Below are 21,954 nucleotides of genomic sequence, written 5' to 3'. Positions count from 1 at the left end.
GAGGTGACGTCATGGCCTTTCCTTCTTCATGCTTCCTTGACACTGTCCGTTTACTGTCTGGAGGATAACATTAGCATAGCTGGAGTGCTAAGGGCTAAGCTAGCCAAAATGGTCACATCGACTGTTCAGTCATTCTTGGATTATATGCATGGATTATTATGCGCACGGATCGTGCACGCGAAACGCACGGGGAGATCGATGCTCGGCCAAAACTACCACTCTATCCCAACTGAGATCCAGATAATCACGGTGAGCTAATGACCTGGGGAAAAAAAAGAAAAAACAACGGTGCGGTCCAAGAAGGAGTGGTGGCGGGCTCATGTTTATAAACATAATATTATGTCTCAGATCACAATACAATAATAGAAATTTCACGGCTAATCTACCAACAATCATTCTATTTCGGCTGGCAAACTGTTAACTCATTTGCTGCGATGGCCGAGGAGCCCGAAGAAATCCCGCTGTACGGCCCTGCCACGCCCGAGGAACCCGAGGATTTGCTTTTATATAATGTAATGTTTAATTACACTCTTCCCCAGCCCCTGATAAAGTTTGAGCCTTCTGTCATTTAGGGAACCCAAAATATCACACATCAAAGTTAGTGTGTTTGAAAACAAGAGTGTAATAAATGTATAAATCTCAATAAAAGTGTATAATTCTCCCCATAATCCACAGTGAATGCACAATGAAGGCATTTCGCACGCACCGCAGCGCTCCAGGCAGCGCACAATGCGTGACATTTTCACTTGAAAAGCCCTAAACTGCCATGGGCCAATACAATTCACAGCTCCATAACGCCCCAGAAATGTTTCAAACTGTCTCCACAACAAAATAGTATGTTGCAGCCACAACAGCTAGCAGGGGTGTCACAAGGGGGGGAAAAGTACGTGGGGCTGAGTTACTAGGGCCCAAGGTGGAAGGTCCTTTGATATTTTATACTTTTGCTATTGAAAAATAGCAGATCTACAAGCTCACAGCACGGCTCTGAGTGCCGCGCTGCGAGCTTGTAGATCTGCTATTTTTTAAATCCCCATATGAAGAACATTCATGGGGGGCCCACTGTGAATCCTTGTACCCAGGGCCCAGAACCGACACCCTTGCTTCAAAACCAACACAGACACAACTGATACATCTACGTACCGCGGCTTCCTCAGAGTTGGAATATCCACCGATTTCGTGGTCCCGGGGGTGGCAAAAGAGGTCAATGGACTAATATAAAAGAGACTTGTTTTCCGACTCCCTGGCCAACCTCTGTGGAGTGAGTCGCTCCGGTCGAGATGATGATGGACGAGCGACATTTCCCCAGTCTCCGGACAGCTACATACAGTAGTAGACAAAAAGTCAATGGTCGCCTGGACTGGGCTCCCCGGGGGACCCCTTCTCCTTCGCCGCTGGTCACATCTTGTCCACCCATCTTGCAGCAACGGGACGCCTGCGAGCAGTGCCTGATCATGGTGGCTCACGGAAATCGCGTCGGTAAAAATACATCCTCGTGTGGTGTGTCCATATAATCCCAAGCATTATGTCGCCTCCTTTGTACAACGAGCTGTCTGAAACATACGATGGATCAGTAACAGTGAGGCCGAATATGAGGAAGAAGGGCGACGATCGTTCCATTTGCTGTAAGTTTCTTTTTTCACTTTCATCCTAACCTTGTGCTGTGGGCTGTTTCGGACGGTAGCAGCCAGGGCAGTACCCGTGGAAAACTTGCAGCTGTAAGCTGTGGTGGAATCCTGGCTAATCAGTGATCCGTTCTGAAGCCCGCCTACTGTATCCGGTTTTGTACAAACTCACATACATGCAAGAAACGTTTCCGTATCCGATATAGACCCAGACCGGATCAGCAACGGCTTTGATTGATTGATTGGCCTATGGCGATGGAGCTTTATTGGCACGAGAGCACGACGTAGTTCTCGCCAAGCAAGTGTCACAATAAAATAAAAACAGTTGAAAATGGGTAACATAATATACAGTTAGAGGGGGTACCATTCCCCCCTGCTTTTACTGCTATATAGGCATTATATATATATATATGCTTATATATATATATATATATATATATATAAGCACATATATATATATATATATATATATATATATATATACTGTATATATATATATATATATATATATATATTAGTGATGCGCGGATAGGCTTTTGAAGTCATCCGAATCCATCCGCGCAAATTAATTATCCGCCCATTATCCAACCGCATTAATTATATCATCCAATTTATAAATCCGCATCCATCCTCATCCGCAACTTCAAAAGTATTATTATTACCCTTATTATTAGGCTAATATTATTTTCTGGTAGGCTATTCCCTGTTAGTTTTCTTAGTTGTGCGATCACAGAAATGCATTGATCTAGCCTACGGAATGTCTCCGTTCGTCTTTTTTCTTTCTTTTTTTTTGAGTCGGTGCTGCGTTGATGCAGACAGACATGCAGGTAGACAGACAGAGTCTGACACACAAGAGAGAGAGAGAGCGAGGGAGAGAGCGAAAGAGAGAGGAACAAACAACTTAGTGGGAAGTTTAACTTACCTACTGTACAGTACTTTACAATATGGACTATGGAGCTGAGAGAGATTCACTTTTTAGCGCAGCGACCAGAGGTAATGAGTGCGACGATGCATGCCGTGATGCCGTTTGCCTTTAAGTGGACACAGCTGTTAAGTTTTATCGTGGACTGCACATTACCTCATGAAAAATGATGGTTACTTTACAAATTATACAAAATAACACACACTAACACAGACACAAGCATACCTAGATTTAGCTTTTTATTGATAGATATATTAGGCCATAATTTATTTCCTGCATTATTTCATCCGCGGATATCCGAAATTAATTAATAATTATATTTGATTGATCCAAATCCGACTGCACCGCGGATCACCGCGGTCCACCGCGGCTAAAACCGCTATCCGCGCATCTCTAATATATATATATATATATATATATATATATATATATATATATATATATATATATATAATGCCTATATAGCGTTTATGTACGTGTGTGTATAGCCTACAGTATAGTGTGTGTGTGTGTGTGTGTGTGTGTGTGTGTGTGTGTGTGTGTGTGTGTGTGTGTGTGTGTGTGTGTGTGTGTGTGTGTGTGTGTGTGTGTGTGCGCGTGTGTGTGCGTGTGTGTGTGTGTGTGTGTGTGAGGAGGTACTGCAGACCATCATGGGCCAGTCCAATATAAAAAGCGTATTTCTCTTTGTGTGAAGTAAGACGCCCTAAGGGCAAGAGGTGACCTATTACAGCACAATTACACAATTCCAGTTATACAAAATTACACTTATTACACTAGTACACTCATCTGCTAAGTGCCTGAAGCCATAAATACATATATCAAGTGCATTATGTGCTTGAAAAAAGACATTCACAAAAACCTAAATAACTCCCTTTCATTAGATTTTCAAGCTCGGAAAATCAAAAAACAAGGGTTTTGAAATGGCTCTAACTATAGAATGGTACATTGTAAATACAAAATTATATTTTTTTGGTGAAGCTTGTCCTCTTTCATTTTCATTACTGTATGACATTGTCGTGCAAATATATATATATATATATCATTGTACAAAATGGCAGAAAAGCCATACAGTACAATGTTAAAATGGCAGCAAATGAGTTAATGAGCACATTGAAATATGAATCTGTAAACATTATAGGTTAGAATAATAAGCAACTTGGTAACAAATATTCTGCACAAATGGCCTCCTGGCCGAGTCCCTCTTTCTGCCGTCTGCAGGCTAATGAAGCTATACAAATGGAAACATTACGCATCACGTAATCCCATCCTCTGAAGGGCTGGTCTCTTCTTTTGATTGTTTCAGAAAATCGAAGGGTTCCGTTTCAGACTTCAAAATAAAATGCCCAAAAAAGCCATTTAAGCTCGACTTTAAAATAACTACAAAGTAACTACAGTAAGTACATTTTACTCAAAGTACAGTACACAACCGCACACGCACGCGCACGCGCACGCGCACACGCACGTGTGCACACACACACGCACAGCCCAGCCTAGAATCAGAACAATCACTTCACGTGTGGCAGGTCTTGGGAAAAGCGTTGGTGACTCCTGTAATTAAGCCAGCAAAGCCTTCCCCAAAAAACAGTCAGGCTCTGGCCCTTCAGTTGCTAGGTTTTCAATGTAATGGGTCCTGGGACCCACAGGTGGTCATTCAAATGGGTCCCAGAATTATTCTATGGGTCCCGCGACGACACACACATTTTGTATCAACGGTGAAAACATCAAAAGGACTTTAATTTAAACAAATAGTGGCAAATAGCTATAATTTTATTTAGTTCTCTCTCTACGTCGTCCTCAGACGAGCCCTCCATCGTCGTTTCCAGTCATCTCGGTTCTCCATACATCTGGACAGCTTCTGTTGTTGTTAGGGGCAGATGTTCTTGGGGGATGTTGTAGGCTATGACCTCGGTCTTCTTTGCATTTAGCCTGAGGCCAACTTTAGCACACTCCAACTCCACTCTGGTCAAGAGCTCTTGTGCATGCCTTACGTGGTCAGATAGCAGGCAGATGTCATCGGCGTAGTCCAGGTCTGTGAGGGTTTGGGCAGGGTGTCTCGTAGACCTTCTGGGTGTAATGGTGAAGCCGAGCTCCTGCTCCTTTCCTCTCATAGCTTGTCTCAGAGCATAGTCCAACACAATTATAAAAAGGAAGGGGGCTAGGGTGTCTCCCTGCAGCACTCCGGTTTGGATGTTGAACTCTTCGCTGCTACCGTCCGGAGTTGTCACCTGGGCTCTCGTTCCCGTGTACATGGTCCCAATGGCTCGGAGCAGGTTTGAAGGAACATCGTAGGCCTTGAGTATCTTCATCATCATTCCTCTGTGGACAGAGTCGAAGGCCTTCCTGAAATCGATGAAGCATAGCACCGCAGATAGATTGTTCCTCTTTACCTCTTCAATGATCCTCCTCAACGCAAGGATCTGGGCTAAGGTGGTTCTCCCCTCTCGGAATCCGTTTTGGTTTTCTCTGAGGTGGGGATCAATTGCGCTCCTTAACCTGTTGAGTATCATGCGGTTGAACGTTTTCGCAATGATACAGGTCAGGCTGATACCACGGTAATTGTCCGGTTTTGAGAGATCTCCGGATTTTGGTACCGGGATGATGTGGGAGAGAGACCATATTTCTGGCATGATGTTCTCCACTAGTGCCTGGTTACAGATCTCCAAGATGAAGTCATCAAGATTGCAGTGCTTGATTACCTCGGGGGGGATGCCGTCAGGTCCAGCACTTTTCCCTTGCCTAAGGGAGGCTTTTGCCTCGGCAAACTCCCGTGATGTAAAAGGGCCATCATCAATGTTGAGATCACCCAGGACTACAGGTACGTCCATCTCAGCACCTTCCACTGTCTGGTGTGTGCCGAGGAGGTTCCTGAAGTGAGTGAACCAGGTGTTCACTCTCTCTTCTGGGCTGTTTCCTGCCACCTGTCCCTCTTTAGGTCTTTTCCTTCCACACATCTCATTGATCACCTTCCATGACTCGCTGTACTGGTATTCCCCATGAGCAGCTTCCACTCTGTGGACTTTTTGCATCAGCTCCTCTCCCTTGATTTTATCATATTCCGCGAAGAGACGTCGCTTGGCCTCTTTCAATTTCTCGCGTTGTTCTGCGGACGGGTCTTGATCAGATACACGGTGTGCTTCCTCTACTTTCTGACGCGCTGATATGACATCCGGGTGCTTCGATCTTGCAGGGCCTCTGGTCTTCTGCACCACCGGTACACACCTCGCTGTTGCTGCGACGTGTGCTTCCATGACCTTGATGTATCCTGCGCTTGGATCCTCCTTCACCTCTTGGATGTGAACGTGGTCCCTGAACTCTGCTGCATATCGGGCTTGCAGTTCTTGGTTTGCGGAGAATGCCCTCCAGTCATAGCGTACCCTAGGGGTCGGTTTTGGGTCTGAGTCTGGCATTAAAGTCACCCAGAATAGCAAGAAAGTTGTGAGCAGGGACGCTACGAACTGCCGTTGCTAGGTCCCGGTAAAACTTCTCTGCATCATCGGCTGACGACACGTTGGTGGGTGAATACACTGCCATGATGGTTGTTACTGGGTTGCCGCCAAACTCTGCAATGAGGATCCGCTCTGAAAAGGGGTGGGTTTTCCGGAGCGCCTTGCGTGCTCTAGGGCTCAACAGTAGCCCCACACCTCCGGTTGCTGCCTGAGCTTCGTTCCGCCATGCCGAGGAGGTGACAAAGGTGTAACTCTCAACCCTGTGGTATTTGATGTTAATGTCCTCGTGCACCCTTCTGTGTTCCTGGACACCTAGGATCTCCACTCCTCTGCTCTCCACACAGTGTGTGAGTTCCTCCAACCTCCCATCTTCTCTGACCGTACATGCATTGAAGGTTCCCATGATAAATGGTTTTCTGCAACACAAAATTGCATTAGACCGTGTGCTGTTTTCAGACTGAGCCCTCCCTTGCAGGTTTGGGGTCCAGTCGTCATGTTGTCCCCCCTGAGGAGGACCAGCACTACAGTCCGCTGCCAAGCTCCTGCGGACTCCCGCCGCTGGAAGTATAGGATTAGAAATGACTTGACTCTTCATGTTGGGCTTTACAATGCTGGTTAAGGGCTGTGGGTCGCAAAGCCTCGCAGTCCTGGTTTTATTTCAGAGTGTCCTTCTCCTAGGTGGGCTGCCTGCCATGGCTGATGAGTCCCTCCTGCCCATACCGTAACCCTGGTTTGGGGAGCTGTCAGGTACTCGGCCTTCGCCAGAGGCCGCCCGGAGGTAATAGTGGTTTGGGGTACCCTCATTCTGTCCCCTAGGTCCAAGCCCCCACCATCGGATGCAGTTTAACGTCAGGACAGAAGCATGGATTTACAAGACAATCTCAATCATCTCCACCACATGCAGCTCAAATGACTGATAGCAGGAAGGATAGAGTTGTATGCGTCCTGGGGATGCAGTGATGCTTAGTTTAATGCATCCTTTATTAAAAATATGCGTCAGGGACGCAGGATGCAGGGCTAGTAGCATCACTGGGCCTTTAGCAATGGTTTTCAACCAGTGGTCCTTGAGGGGGATCCAGGTGGTCCCCAGCAGTGAGTGAGAGTGAGAGTGTCAAATGAAACCAAATGGACCCGCAGTTTCATTTCACGCTCTTAAAAAGTTTTTCAGATATTTAACCACTTGCACCATCAATACGTAATAAACTTGACCTTTCACTCTGTGCTTAGTCTGCTCTTTTTCCCCCTCTACACCAAACCTCTTTGCCGAAAATAGACGATCTACAAGCTCACAACGCCTTGCAGCGCGAGGCATTTTGAGCTTGTAGATCTGCTATTTTTTGGCTAAAGTTCTCAGGATATGGACGCTAGGATTCAAGTGGTTAACATAAAAAAGGAGAAAAACGTTTCTATCACACAAAGATTTGGAGGACCCCCTGTAGTAACTCTGTGGACCCGGACCCCCTGTTGAAGACCCTTGGTCTACACAATTAGATAAAGTGGAAGAGTTGTTATTTTGATCGTTTGCCTGTTTCTCTCGACTATGGTACCAACCAACATCAATACAGCCTGGGTGGAATAATGGACAAAATCTTATCCAACGATATTAAAATATAAAGGTCTCTCGTCTGAGAGGCTAAATCTCATTAAATGGTGGTCTGTGGCTCAAATGCTGAATAAATAATGGAACTTGATATGAAAAAATAAAAAGAAAAGTTGATAACCACTAGCCTAGAGCAGTGGTTCTCAACCTTTCCAGGCTGTTTAATCATAAATTAACATGGGCACCCCCCCACCCTGACGAGCACTACGAGTTGAGGCATTACATTTTTATAAAACAAACGCACGCACGCACACACCAAGCCCCCAGGACCGATGGGGAGCTTTGAAGCAAAATGGACATGGTGGCCGTTTGAGGTACTGCCGTTGGGGCTTCTATTCGCTTCTAATCATGAACGCGCGTCTAGGCTTCTTTGTATTGACGCGCGTTCATACCGGAAGTGCTCGTTCACGAATTAGAGCCCCAGTGCGTCCATGAACACAAACTATGACGCAAAACGTGTCACAGAAGCAAAATAGAAGCCCCAATACGTCACGTTTCAGAGGCGTCTCAAACGCGGAAGTACGCTTCATGCGCTGGGTGAGCAACTCAATGCAAGTGGACGGGCGGGGATATCCGGTGTCCTCTCTATTCTTATTATAACTCTATGGCACACACGCACACACGCACGCGCACACACACACACACACACACACACACACACACACACACACACACACACACACACACACACACACACACACACACACACACACACACACACACACACACACACACAGTGCAATTTGTTCCTGCAAAAAAGAAGAAAAAACTTCAGGAGGGATAAAATAAGATGACAATAAATTATACATGCTATTTATGAAGCGCTTTTCAGGGTACTTAAATTAACTTCACATGAATTAAAAATGATATGTTTAGATTCATCCATGGATAGAACACTGGAGTGAACATTGTACACAACACTGTGTTGAACTGCGGGGGGTTGCCTACAGTCTATGGACAGAGATTGCATGGGCGTATAGTCCGTGATGGCCCACTTAATGTGCAGCTATTTGCTTATGTAGGCCAGGGATGCTCAACCTTTTCAGGCCGGGACCCCTCTTTCAACATTTTGGGTTGCCGACCCCTGGGTTAGGGTTAGGCATAGTTTAGGTGGTCGGACACGTTACCTCCACATGTGTCGGCTAATGCGCACTACGACTCTCCCTCCCCGTCTGCCCGGATGACACTGAAAGCGTCCCAACGCGTATGCACAGGTGACGCCGAAAGCGAGTCCGAAGTGCGTCAGGGGGGTGAAGCAGTGGGAGTGAGAATGGGCTGGATATAAATAACAACACCACCCACTTGAAATCTTTTGTAGTATGTTCTCCCAATTCTTTTGATACTAAAGTATATACAATGTAGGAGTCTCAGAAGTAATGTTGGAGTGCCCGTTGATTGTTATGCCCATAACATGTTGTAGTGCCTGTTGGGTAGATCTTTGTGCCCATACATGGTGTTCCATGCAAGCCCACACTGTTTCGTAGGGACAGTATTTCTTGTTACTATTACAATTATAATGTGAGCGTTTCAACCGTATCTTGTAGAGTCTAGACAAGGAATATAAAACATCCACGAAGCAGGAAGAGAAGAGGAGTCCGGCATTAATCGCTGATGTCATCAACCAGACGGAGAGTCGTCTTTTTGGAGTCTCTCCATTCGCGATAAAACACACACTCACGCGGTGGATTTGTGGACTCGCTTAGCCGTTTCCACTCAGTTGCTTTTTAGTTTGACATATTTTCCACACAGTTGGTCTTTAGTTTTACCGTTTAGCAATGTCTTCACATGACAGACCACAAATACTAGAGATGTGAGCAAGGCCAGTGTGTATGAAATATTGTTACGGTAATATGCACTACATCACAGCTACTCTGCTTTGGAAACCCTAACGGCTGCTAGGGAACCTTTTTTTTATGTAGGCCTATGATTTTTCATGGTTATTTTTTTTAAAGCATACAGTATGTTTGTTTAAAACAGGGGATTGATTGATTGAAGACTTTATTAGAAGTTTGCATGGGAAAAGTTACAGTTTCATGACGGTACAGTTCACCGGTACAAGGTCTACTAAAAGGAGATCTTAGAAAAGACTAAGCTTATTTCAACAGGAAACCATTCATGTATCTCATATAACATTGAATGACAGACGAAAAGAACACAGTACTATGCAGTAGATATAGTCAGGAAAAAAAGAAAGAATAAACAAAAAACAGTAATTCTATACAAACAGTAAGTATATACAAAGAAGGAAGGGTCAGGGAAGGGAAGGGCTGGGCTAGGTTTGTTTTTACCAGTTGCGAACGGCTGCCGCCTGGCCTGTAAGTGGTTTTTCAGGGCGATTTTAAAGGATGCTTGGGATCCACACTCCTTTATGGCCTTCGGTAAGGCGTTCTACATTTTGGTGGTATAGCAGAAGAATGAGTTTGACCCTTTGTTTGAGTTGACTTTGTGTTGAACGTGATCTGTGGCGCTGCCTCTGGTGTTGTAATTATGGACATCCTTAACGTTTATAAAGTATTGCGTTTATAAATGATTTTGGGTCTTCAATGTTTTCAGGTCAAGGACCCCTTAGTTGAGAGAGAGAGATGAAGCAGGGACCCCCCACTACATATTGTATGAAATTGTGTTGCAGATTTTCATAGATTTCATAGATAGATTCATAGACTTGTTTGACAGCGCTGTCATCAGTATATGTTGGATTTGTGTTAATGTGTTTTTTTAAGACATTTTACCACTTAAAGGTGATACACCATGCATTTAAAAAGTATTCATGTCATATTGTTTATGTCCCAAAAACGCTTTTCAAAAGGTTTGAGGCTAAATTACCACTCCTGAATAGAGAGCCTCTCTCATTTTTGAATGGCTCACAGAGCATTTTCAGCTGCAGTACCACCTTTGGCCTGAACTGCGCCAAGCTCTCAACGCCTAATTTTATTGTATATTTGCTGTTACAGATTGCATTGTCAAAGCCACTTTCTAAAATGGCTAGTTCCATTCCTTGATTATGATTGGCTGGTTGCTGTGGTATGTGAGACTATAACCCACACCTTGAATCAGTTTATATCAAACCCAGGTGCGTTATTTCTTCCCACAGTGTTCCACGGTGCACCAATTATCTGCACCTGTGTTGTTTCTGCAGCCTTGCCGGGAACTACTTTCTTGTAGCTGGGGACTACTTTCTTGCAGAGCAGACCTTATAGTGTATTATTAGTGAATAGAACAGTTTTGATTGGCACATGTCTATGATTTTTCATATTGCCATATCGTAACCGTTTTAGAAAAGCAATAAGCCACGCGAGGCTTGTGGTTACCTGGTATTTTACACCGGCTGAGAGGGTTGGAGACACTCGGCTGCACCTCGTGTCTCCCTACGCCTCTCAGCCGGTGTAGAATACCAGGTAACCACTTGCCTCTTGTGGCTTATTGCTTCATCAAGCCAAAGAGTCTATAGCCTACAAAACCCACAGACTCCTTTCATAGTTGACTGGTCTCTCCTCCCTCCCTTCCCCGGTCTCAGTTCCACTGGCAGCCACGATAAGAACCAACGCTGTATTACAACTTGCATCAGTTACGCATAGGCCTAAATAATGCATCGGGCGAGACAAAAAAACACAAACATCAGGCCCTGAAATCCCATTTGAAGTGGATTCTTTCTTATCTATTGTTATAAAATGTTTAAGTCTCTTATCCCGGCGGGTCTGGGGGAGACATGCATAATTGATGTTTTGAATGAACTCGTTGCTGGAAGAACCATGTTGTTTTATACAGATTGGTAACATAATGATGGGTTTGTAATGTGCTGGAGCTTCCACTAATGTCTGCGTGTTGCCTGTTGCTGCATGGCCTCCCATGCGCGTGTATCAAAACAACATCCCGCTTCCAGCAGTGGAAGCTTGTGATTGGCTGAACCGGAGGTAGGGAGCGCTCCGTTGTGTTCGCCTGGACCGTGCAGAGGTGCCGAGAGCTCACTCACTAGGTTATAGGTAATTATAATAGGCCTACATGGGATGTTTCATAACATATAACACAAGAAATAATCATAACACATTATAAACATTACATATTTATATAGGTCAAGTATTCTACTTAATAATTGGGACTTACAAGAACCATTATCATAGTTATAATAGACCTACATTTACAGTAGTTTAGGCATTTTGGTTTGATAATTTGTGGGCAGAACAATTTGTCCTTGTTATTTGACTATGTTTACTTTAATTATAATTAAAGACACTTCATAGTGATTTAGTGATTATAATAAATAGCCTATGTCATGATTGATGTTTTAACTCGATCAAATTGTGTTTATAATATAACACCGTCATCTGTCATCTCCACCAAAAACAAGCGCTCCGCCCTTGTTCCATCGTTGGAACCAAAGAACCTCTCAGCAAGAAAGGACACCGACGTGTTTTTTGACTCCACGTCCATGAGACATGACACTCTCGGTGGCAAAACTATCACCGGAAGTTCAGTGAATAACATTGGAAACTATGAGCGCCGGCTGGGGCAGTTCATGAACAAAAAAAAAATCTGAACGATTGAGACCTTTATAAAATACTCAGCTCAGGAAAATAAAAGAAGACATATCACATATTGTTTTCTGCTGTGTTGCTTTTCGGTGTGTACGCTGTATAACATCATAGAGGCATTTAACGAGCACAAATTATGTTTCTGAACTAGCTAGTATCGCGAGACTCTCCACCATTCCCTGTCTGGAATCCAAATATTGCGATATCTCTGAGACAGACACTTCCGGTGTGAGTTTGCCACCGAAAGTGTCATGGCGCGTAGACGTGGTGTAGGCGTGACTTCTCCTTCTTTGAGTCTTCTTGGTTGGAACCAGGATATTGTTTTGATACACGCCTCCCATGCTGTCTAGTAAGCACTGCAGTGTGTTGTCTTGGGATATGTAGTCCAGTAACTACAGCGTGTTGTTTTGGGTTATTTGTAGTCCAGTAACTACAACGTGTTGTCTTGGGTTATTTGTAGTCCAGTGACAGTGTGTTGTCTTGGGATATGTAGTCCAGTAACTACAGTGTGTTGTCTTGGGATATTTAGTCCAGTAACTACTGTACAGCATGTTGTTTTGGGTTATTTGTAGTCCAGTAACTACAACGTGTTGTCTTGGGTTATTTGTAGTCCAGTAACAGTGTGTTGTCTTGGGATATGTAGTCCAGTAACTACAGTGTGTTGTCTTGGGATATGTAGTCCAGTAACTACATCTACAAGCTCACAACGCCTCGCAGATCTGCTTGTAGATCGAGAGCTTGTAGATCGGCTATTTTCGGCAAAGAGGTTTGGCGTAGAGGGGAAAAAGAATGTCAAGTTTATTAAGTATTGACGGTTCAAGTGGTTAGATACGTATCTGATGATTGTGATGTCAAACAATGAAACTATAGGGAATCTATGAGAAGGTTGTGGGGGTCCCTGCCTCATCTCTCTCTCAACTAAGGTGTCCTTGGCCTGAAAACGTTGAAGACCCCTGTTCTAAGTTGTTTGGTGTTGCTATACTTTTACTCAAGAAGAAACACTGAAATGGAAAATGGACAGCGCTGCATGGCGTTGGGGGGGGTCTTCCAGAAGAGCAATCTGGTTACGTAGCCCCCCTGCAGGACCCCTGTCACCCCTGGGTGTTTTGCTCTTGACGTGCACAGCATGGGTGCAAAGGCTTTCAAAAGACCAGGTTTTTTGTTTATTTTTTTAAGCGAAACATCTTCTCTCTCTCCATATGTTGTTACGGTCTGGCTCGCCCTCCAGTTCCTCCATAATGCACAGCAGGTGTGACACCCTACGGGTGTCATCGCTGAGAGTCCTCTCTCTCTCTCTCTCTCTCTCTCTCTCTCTCTCTCTCTCTGATGGGCTAATTAATCAAATCGCCTGTCATCTTCATGTCAGTGAGAACAGCTTTCTCTCTGGTACTGATCCCTCTGTTCGCTGAGATGAAAAGAACAAACGCACGCACATGGAGTGGTTCACAACCTTTCAAATACAATCACATCCAGTGTGAAGTGAGCAGTGCTATATTTATGAGTTCATCTCATTATAAGCGTCCCGCGAATGTGACCTGGGGCCTAACAACAAACTCTGGGCGCTTGGTGCCAAGATGTAGACCAGATGTAGGCCAGATGTAGGCCAGATGCAGGCCAGATGTAGGCCAGATGCAGGCCAGATGTAGGCCAGATGCAGACCAGATGTAGGCCAGGTGTAGACCAAATGTAGGCCAGATGTAGACCAGATGTAGACCAGATGTAGGCCAGGTGTAGACCAAATGTAGGCCAGATGTAGACCAGATGTAGACCAGGTGTAGACCAGATGTAGGCCAGATGTAGGCCAGATGTAGGTCAGATGCAGGCCAGATGTAGGCCAGATGCAGGCCAGATGTAGACCAGATCGGTGATGGGGTGCCACCCGTTACTGAGCGCTTTGGTTCCCATGGCGACACGTCTATGCAGTATTGACTCCACTGTGAGGGTCCATGTCTCATACAGCAGTACTGACTCCACTGTGAGGGTCCATGTCTCATACAGCAGTACTGACTCCATTGTGAGGGTCCATGTCTCATACAGCAGTACTGACTCCACTGTGAGGGTCCATGTCTCATACAGCAGTACTGACTCCACTGTGAGGGTCCATGTCTTGTGGCCTGAAGAACAAGCACTTCCCTGAGGTTTTCATTTACAGCAACGACATCAGGAGTGTTAGCCCGAAATGTTAGATAACACAGAACGGAGAAACAACACAGCAGCATAGTGTAATAACGGCAGTGTTTGTTTTGATCCTGGCTGAATTAAATGTTTCTCCTCGCTCGGTGCCGTTCCCATGACAACGGACCTGCCAGGGTAATTGCCCACCTGCCGAGAAACTTATGCAACCGCCTCTCCTCTCCTCTCCTCTCCTCTCCTCTCCTCTCCTCTCCTCTCCTCTCCTCCCTATCCACCTGTTTCCGATGGAATTTACGTAAGTAATAATGAATGGCTCTGCGGTGATTGATGATACATAACAGACCGACAGCCTGATAGGTTATCAGGCTGGATTACAATACAACGGCTACTAAATACAATTAATAATTTGACTCAAAACTACATTTTCTGATACTGTGTCGTCTATTTCTCGCTTAAAATATTTTTTTAAACATTCTTGAGAGCAACGTTTAGTGGTAAATGTCGCTGTGTGTTTGTTTACATGGCTGACATGTTGGTTACAGCACAAGATTCATGCAGTGCAGTCTGACTGCAGCAGGTGTTCTGAGCTGTTGATTAGTAGGGGTCTGTTATAGAGTGGAGCGGTCTTTTATCAGGGAATATCAGACCTCTGATTTCAGCGATTAACCAATCAGAATCAAGCATTCAAACAAGCCGGGTAATAATGTAGAATTATGTGTGGGACACATCTGGTAAGCGTGTGGAGAACAGCCAAGCTCACGTCACGTTGCGAATACGACCGTTGTGCGCTTGTAGATCACACTCGGCTCGGCTGCGATGCCGGAACTGCCGATAACCTTCTGTGTTATTTATTCATTATTATTATTTTTTGTAATGTTATGGTAGCCCCTTAAACCTTTATAGACTATAATAATCTTGACAGTTTTTGAAAAATCACACCTAGTGTGAAGTGAGTGGTGCTTTTTATGAGCTATAATTAGTGTGGTTGCCCAACAGGGCAACACATTATAGTCCTGGGGAAACTTTATTTATTACTAGGGTAACTTTTTCCACTGCCATGGGAAATGGCAGGGATAGGGAATCAATAGGGAATCAATGGGAGTGGGAATAGGGAATCAATGGGAGTGGGAATCAGTAGGGAATCCATTGGTCGAGCTTCACGTGACAGTTAGCTTACTGTAGAATAGTCAGCAACCACACTCGCAATTTCCAATTGCATCTTTCTAGTTCCGTTAAACTAAACTTTGAGCCATTTGTGCATTTCTTTTTGCCAGACCCATGAAATGGGTAGGCCTACATAAGCAAATGTCGGTCTGTCCGGGTTTTCTATATAAAGGGTATATATGATGATGACATGATGATGACATGCCTACAAAAGGCATGATGTCATAAATGATGATGACAGACAGGGGATGATGACATGATGATGACATGAGGGAGGGATAGACCGACAGACAAAGCCTTCATGTCATCACAATGACATGAGGGAGGGACAGACCGACAGACAAAGCAAAAGGCTTTGTCTGTCGGTCTGTCCCTCCCTCTTTTCTCCATATTTGGTCACAATGATGTCACAAATGATGATGACATGAGGGAGGGACAGACAGCCTATAAAGGGACAGACAGCCTATAAATGTACCATTAAATTTATAGGCCCAGAGGGTTGGCAGAACCGGGGTCTGGCACAACCAGGTTGACCTGGTCTAGTTTTACATAAACCTTCTCTTCTGGGGGTCCCTGGCACAAAACCTCTTCACATGGGGGTCCGCGGCCAAACGCACATCAATGTGGGGGGTCCTTGCCTTGAAGAGGGTTTTAAGAAACACTGCTTTAACAAAGTCTTAACTAATCCTTACGGGTCCATTTGGGAGGGAGGGAGGGAGGGACACAAGAAAAAGACCGGTGTCAGCAATCGCAGCCTTTTTCCGCGCGAGGAAAGCTTCAACACGGTGTCTCTGTTAATGTGGCAGCAGAGTCACGAGTGACAAGAGGCAACAGGGAACAAGTGTCTGACTTAATATATGATATGGTCTGCGTCCGCTGAGAAACCTCACATGCTCCAGAACTAAAACGGCAAAACCTCAGGTGTCCGGAAGAAAAAAAGAAAGATAGCGAAAAGTAGCAGATCTACAAGCTCAAAATGAACACTGTAGTATCCAGCATCAAGTGTATAGGATGTTGATTTACAAAGAAAAAACGAAACTAAAACACAAAAGTGTAACACACCGGAGATAGGAGGTTTTTGCCTCGTCGACAGCAACGATGAATGGAGAGGGGAGAGAGAGAGAGGGGAGAGAGAGAGAGAGAGAGAGAGAGAGAGAGAGGTGGGCGTGAGGGAAAGGCAGGAGGAATGGATGGATTGATGCAGCTGTGCTGACTCAGCAGATTTGGATAAAACGCCGCGATAAAATCTCAATGACACAGCACCGCATTCTGTGGCGCATGCAGGGCCTGCAACAACCCAGCACGCACGCACACACACACACACACACACACACGCGCACACACACACGCACGCACGCACGCTTATATATATGCATGCACGTAAGCAAATATAAATGGTAATAAAACAATATTGAACGGATGAAAGAGTATAAGCAGAGCAGACTGCCTCGTATACAGTGCCACTATGCACGGCACGCACGCACGCGCACACACACACGCACGCACGCACGCACGCACGCACGCACGCACGCACGCACGCACGCACGCACGCACGCACGCACGCACGCACACGAAGGTTTTTACTACTATACTTTTGAGGACATGAACACTTCAGGACAGTGATTTTTGCCATTTTGAACCCAGTAGTTGGCTTTTTGCTTTCACTAGTTTAGGTCCCGGGCAAACGTCTAATCTCTCTTAAATGCCTTATTTCCATTTTCCAACAATGGTTTTTATTGAAATAACCAAACATGGTTACAGATGGACTGCTTTTGTTGCATGTGCTTAAAACCCATTTAGGCCTAGAATTATTGAATGCTTTAACACCAGTGAAAAATAGCAGATATACAAGCTCACAGCGTGGCACCGAGTGCCGCGCTGCGAGCTTGTAGATCTGCTATTTTTGAAAAAGTCATGAAAATGTGTGCAAATCTTTGAATATATGTATTTTCAAAGCGAACGTTTGTAACTCAAATTTTGCTTCTGGGTGGTCCCTGGAACAAAATATTTTGAAATGGGGGTCCGTGGCCAAATACATATAATTGTGGGGGTCCTTCACATGAAAAGGTTTGAGAGCCACTGACATAGTAGTCTCTCGAGAACAGACTAACTGAGCTCCAGTTAAGTGAAAAGGACCTTTTCTTTGACGATGGCTGGCCAGATTGCTGACATAGAAACATAGGTTTTCAAAAAACCTTAGAAGGATTCAAAAGACACTTATAGAATCGGGTAAAAATTCTAATTTTCACAATAAAAAAAAAAAAAAAGCTGATCTACAAGCTCGCAGCACGGCACTCGGTGCCGCGCTGTGAGCTTGTGTATCTGCTATTTTTCAATAGTTAAAGCATAAAATAATGATACACAATAATGTGTACGCGTTCTAAACGGGTTAATTCATTTGACACATACACCAATACCTCATTTCAAGCCATCTCCATCGGTATGTACTGTATACCTTGTTGATACCTCGATGAAGGTATACATTTTCGATACATTTCCCAGCCTTATTATGTACTACCTGCACCTAGTGTGGAGGTCGGAGATCAAACGTCTGACTGCCTGTGGGAAATAAAATCTCTTCCGTCTCAACACCGACACTCCTATACAGTATGATATTTATTTTTCTAATCCCCCTGATGGTAGGAAGGATGCTACGTGAGTGCCTCTACCACCACTGGAGGGGAGCAGGGGTGTCGTACCAAATTCTGGTCCCCGGGTACAAGGATTCACTGCGGGCCCCCCTTGAATGTTCTTCATAGGGGAGGCGTAGAGGGTTTAAGCCATTTAGACACAGGAACGCATTATTACGCATTGTTTTGTGCTTTAACTATTGAAAAGTAGCAGACATACAAGCTCACAGCGCGGCACCGATTGCAAGCTCAAACGTTTACATGTGAAGGACCCCCAAAATAATATGTATTTGGGCACGGACCCACATCTCAAAATATTTAGTTCCAGGGACCCGCCAGAAGCAAAATAGCAGCAATAAAAGTATAACAATAATTAAAGGAGTCATCCAGACCAAAACACATGTAGGATTAAATCTGCCTTTTATCATACCCCTTTTCCTTTATACCTGCTTTAGTCCATTTTTTTCATAGCTGCCCCTGTTGCTAGATTTCAGCTGCCCCTGTTGCTAGATTTTGCAGGCCCTCTCATAACTAACAGAGTAGATAGACTTTAAACTAGTGCGGTTATTTCTTCAGCTTCAAAGTTAGTATTTTTTTTATTGGATTGTGTTTACACAACGTCCTGAGACCAACCACACCGCTGTTTTGACCTCACAGGCACCCTTACTTGTCAAACCGACCCCTCCCTCCCCTCCCTTTCTAGCCTCTCCTCTCCCTGCTCTGGTGCAGAGCAGAAGCCGTTTGACAAGTAAGGGTGCCTGTGAGGTCAAAACAGCGGTTTGGTTGGTCTCGGACGTTGTGTAAACACAATCCAATACAAAAATACTAACTTTGAAGCTGAAGAAATAACCGCACTATAAAGTCTATCTACTCTGTTAGTTATGAGAGGGCCCCCGCAAAATCTAGCAACAGGGGCAACCGAAATCTAGCAACAGGGGCAGCTATGAAAAAAATCGACTAAAGCAGGTAACTCAGTCCCCCCCCCCCCCCCCCCCCTTGTGACGCCCCTGAGTGCAGTGTGCTGTTGACTACACAGAACGCACTGAGTTGGGGATGTGCTGCTCTGGGGGCACAGGGGTTGTGAAGACATGTCTGAGTGGACGATGATGGATGAACATAATATCAACTTGCGAGGTGCAACTACTGTATAGAACAATAGTCGCAGCCTCAACCTTTTGAGGCTGCGACCCCCGGAATAATCATATTTGAACTGGGGACCCCCCCACCCACCCACCCTGCACAAGAACTTGGAATTGTACGAGTTGGCATTACGTTTAGTTTGACTCGATCCATTCCATTGTGAAAATAGAGCATTGTGAGATCTGCTATTTTCACAATTTCTGCCTCTAATATTTGACAATTTTGCCAATGTTTGACCAGAGTACTAATAAATAAAACCGTGGGGAGGTGATCTTATAAATTGTCACTTTAGAAATGTGCAGATACAGTACCATGTATAGACTTATACTGTTGGTCTGTTTACTGTTGAGTGAGAAAACAATGTTATCATTTAAATAATCATCTTTTTTTTTTTTTTTTTGGGGACCCCTCTGGGGATCCCGACCCACAGGTTGAGAACCACATGCTCTATAAAAGCGCGATTCTGGGAAAATTGCAGGAGTGGTCGCACTGGCGCGAGTCCCGAGGTTTTCGCTGGGGAAATGAATTCTGCCTCACCAGTTACAGAGAGAGAGAGAGAGAGAGAGAGAGAGAGAGAGAGAGAGAGAGAGAGAGAGATAGATAGATAGATAAATAGATACCTTTATTATCCCAAAGGGGAAAATCAGTTGCCCAGAGGCATTACAGCAGTATAAGGTTATTTACAAAGTTACAGAGAAGTAAGAAAAAGATAAAAGAAAAACAAGAACAGAGTACAGTAAAGAGCAAGGCACATCAAGAGAGGGAACAAATAATATATAAATATCTATACATAGTGTCCTTAAGCACAACTATCAAAATAGTACAGTGTCCAAATCAAAAGTGATATAGCAGTCAATGCTAGTCCAGTGTAAAAAAGAGAGAGAGAGAGAGAGAGAGAGAGAGAGAGAGAGAGAGAGTGAGTGAGTGAGTGAGTGAGTGAGTGAGTGAGTGAGAGAGAGAGAGAGAGAGAGAGAGAGAGAGAGAGGCAGGGGGGGATAGAGAGAACGAGAGCTAACACACATGGCTTCATTATATGGGATTTGCTGTCATCTCTCAGCAGTTATTAAGCGGCCTCTAAAGACCAGTATTTTGTCATCATCTCAGCTTTATACCCAGCATTGCGATGGCACCAGAAACCCTGCTGCCCGCGCCGCACCACGGAGAAGCCTGAACCGTAACAAGGAGTGCATAATAAGATCTGTATTGAACGATCTGTAATTGTTCTGCTCGCCGAGCGCCTTTTGAGGTTCAATCGGCCGTCTTGCAGGGGGCACAAATCCACCTTGTTATTGAAACGGTAGCAGCTTGATGGAGTTTCTGATCTCTTATGAATGGTAAACGAACGGTGCATTCGTACAGCGCCTTTATATCCAAGGCGTTTTACAGTGGGCGGCAGTGGCTCAGGGGTAGAGTTGCCGTCTTAACAAACATAGTGGGTTCCCGAAGGGTTCCCGGTTCGATCCCTGTGGGCTCCCCCAGAGTTGGTGTCAAAGAGTCCTTATGAAAGACTCTGAACCCCTAGTTGCTCCCGATGAGCAGGTTGGTGCCTTGCATGGTTTCCTCTGCCATCTGTGTATTAGTGTGTGTGTTTGTGAATGGGTGAATGTAATGCACAATCTCTGTAAAGTGCCTTGGATAAAGGTGTTATATAATGAAGCAATAAGCCACACGAGGCATGTGGTTACCTGGTATTTTATAACGGCTAAGAGGCGTGGTGAGACACGAGGTGAAGCCGAGTGTCTCCAACCCTCTCAGCCGTTATAAAATACCAGCTAACCACATGCCTCGCGTGGCTTATTGCTTTTCTAAAATGGTTACTATGTCAACATGGAAAAAAAAAAAATTCTACTTCACTAATAATTCACAAAGTAGTTCCCAGCTGTTTTGCCAACAACACAGGTGCACTGTGGAACACTGTGGATAGAAATAACACACCTGGGTTTGATATAAACTGATTCAAGGTGTGGATCATAGTCTCATATACCACAGCAATTAAAGGGAAACCAGCCAATCAAAATCAAGGAATGGACCTAGCCGTTTTAGAAATGCACCATTTGCAATGTACAATCACACATTCTCAGGAGGTAGAGCTGCCGTGTGTGTGTGTGTGTGTGTGTGTGTGTGTGTGTGTGTGTGTGTGTGTGTGTGTGTGTGTGTGTGTGTGTGTGTGTGTGTGTGTGTGTGTGTGTGTGTGTGCGCGCGCGTGAGTGTGCGTGTTCGTGTGTGTGTTAGGGTATTAACGAAAAAGTCGACAAGTCGACTTCATTACACAAGTCGACTCCCACCAGAGAAAGTCGAAAGTTGAAGTCGACTTCATTACACAAGTCGACTCCCACCAGAGAAAGTCGAAAGTTGTTAAAAAAAAAAAAAAAAAAAAACTTTCTTGTGAAAATAGTTGCGAGGCGTTGTGAGCATGTAGATCTGCTATTTTCTGCCTCTATATATTTGACAATTTGTCCAATGTTTAATTTGTCATTTTAGAGATATTAAAAAGTCCTTAAATTGGCACTTTAGAAATGTGAAGATACCTTCTATACACTTAAACTTTATGTTGGTTTGTTTACTGTTGAGTGAGAAAACAATGTTGCACATTAAGTTAATCATCTGGGGACCCCCCAAAATAATTGGGGGATCGTGTGTAATGTGATGACGTCATCAAACGATAAAGTCGACTTCAACTCAACTTTTTACTGAGTCGAGTCGACTTGCAAAAATCACAAGTCGTTAATGCCCTAGTGTGTGTGTGTGTGTGTGTGTGTGTGTGTGTG

The sequence above is a fragment of the Nannobrachium achirus genome (genome assembly GCF_963921795.1).
Source record: "Nannobrachium achirus genome assembly, chromosome: 17".
Classification (NCBI taxonomy): Eukaryota; Metazoa; Chordata; class Actinopteri; order Myctophiformes; family Myctophidae; genus Nannobrachium; species Nannobrachium achirus.
The sequence above is the reverse complement of the archived record's forward strand: the minus strand, read 5'-3'. Positions refer to the sequence as shown.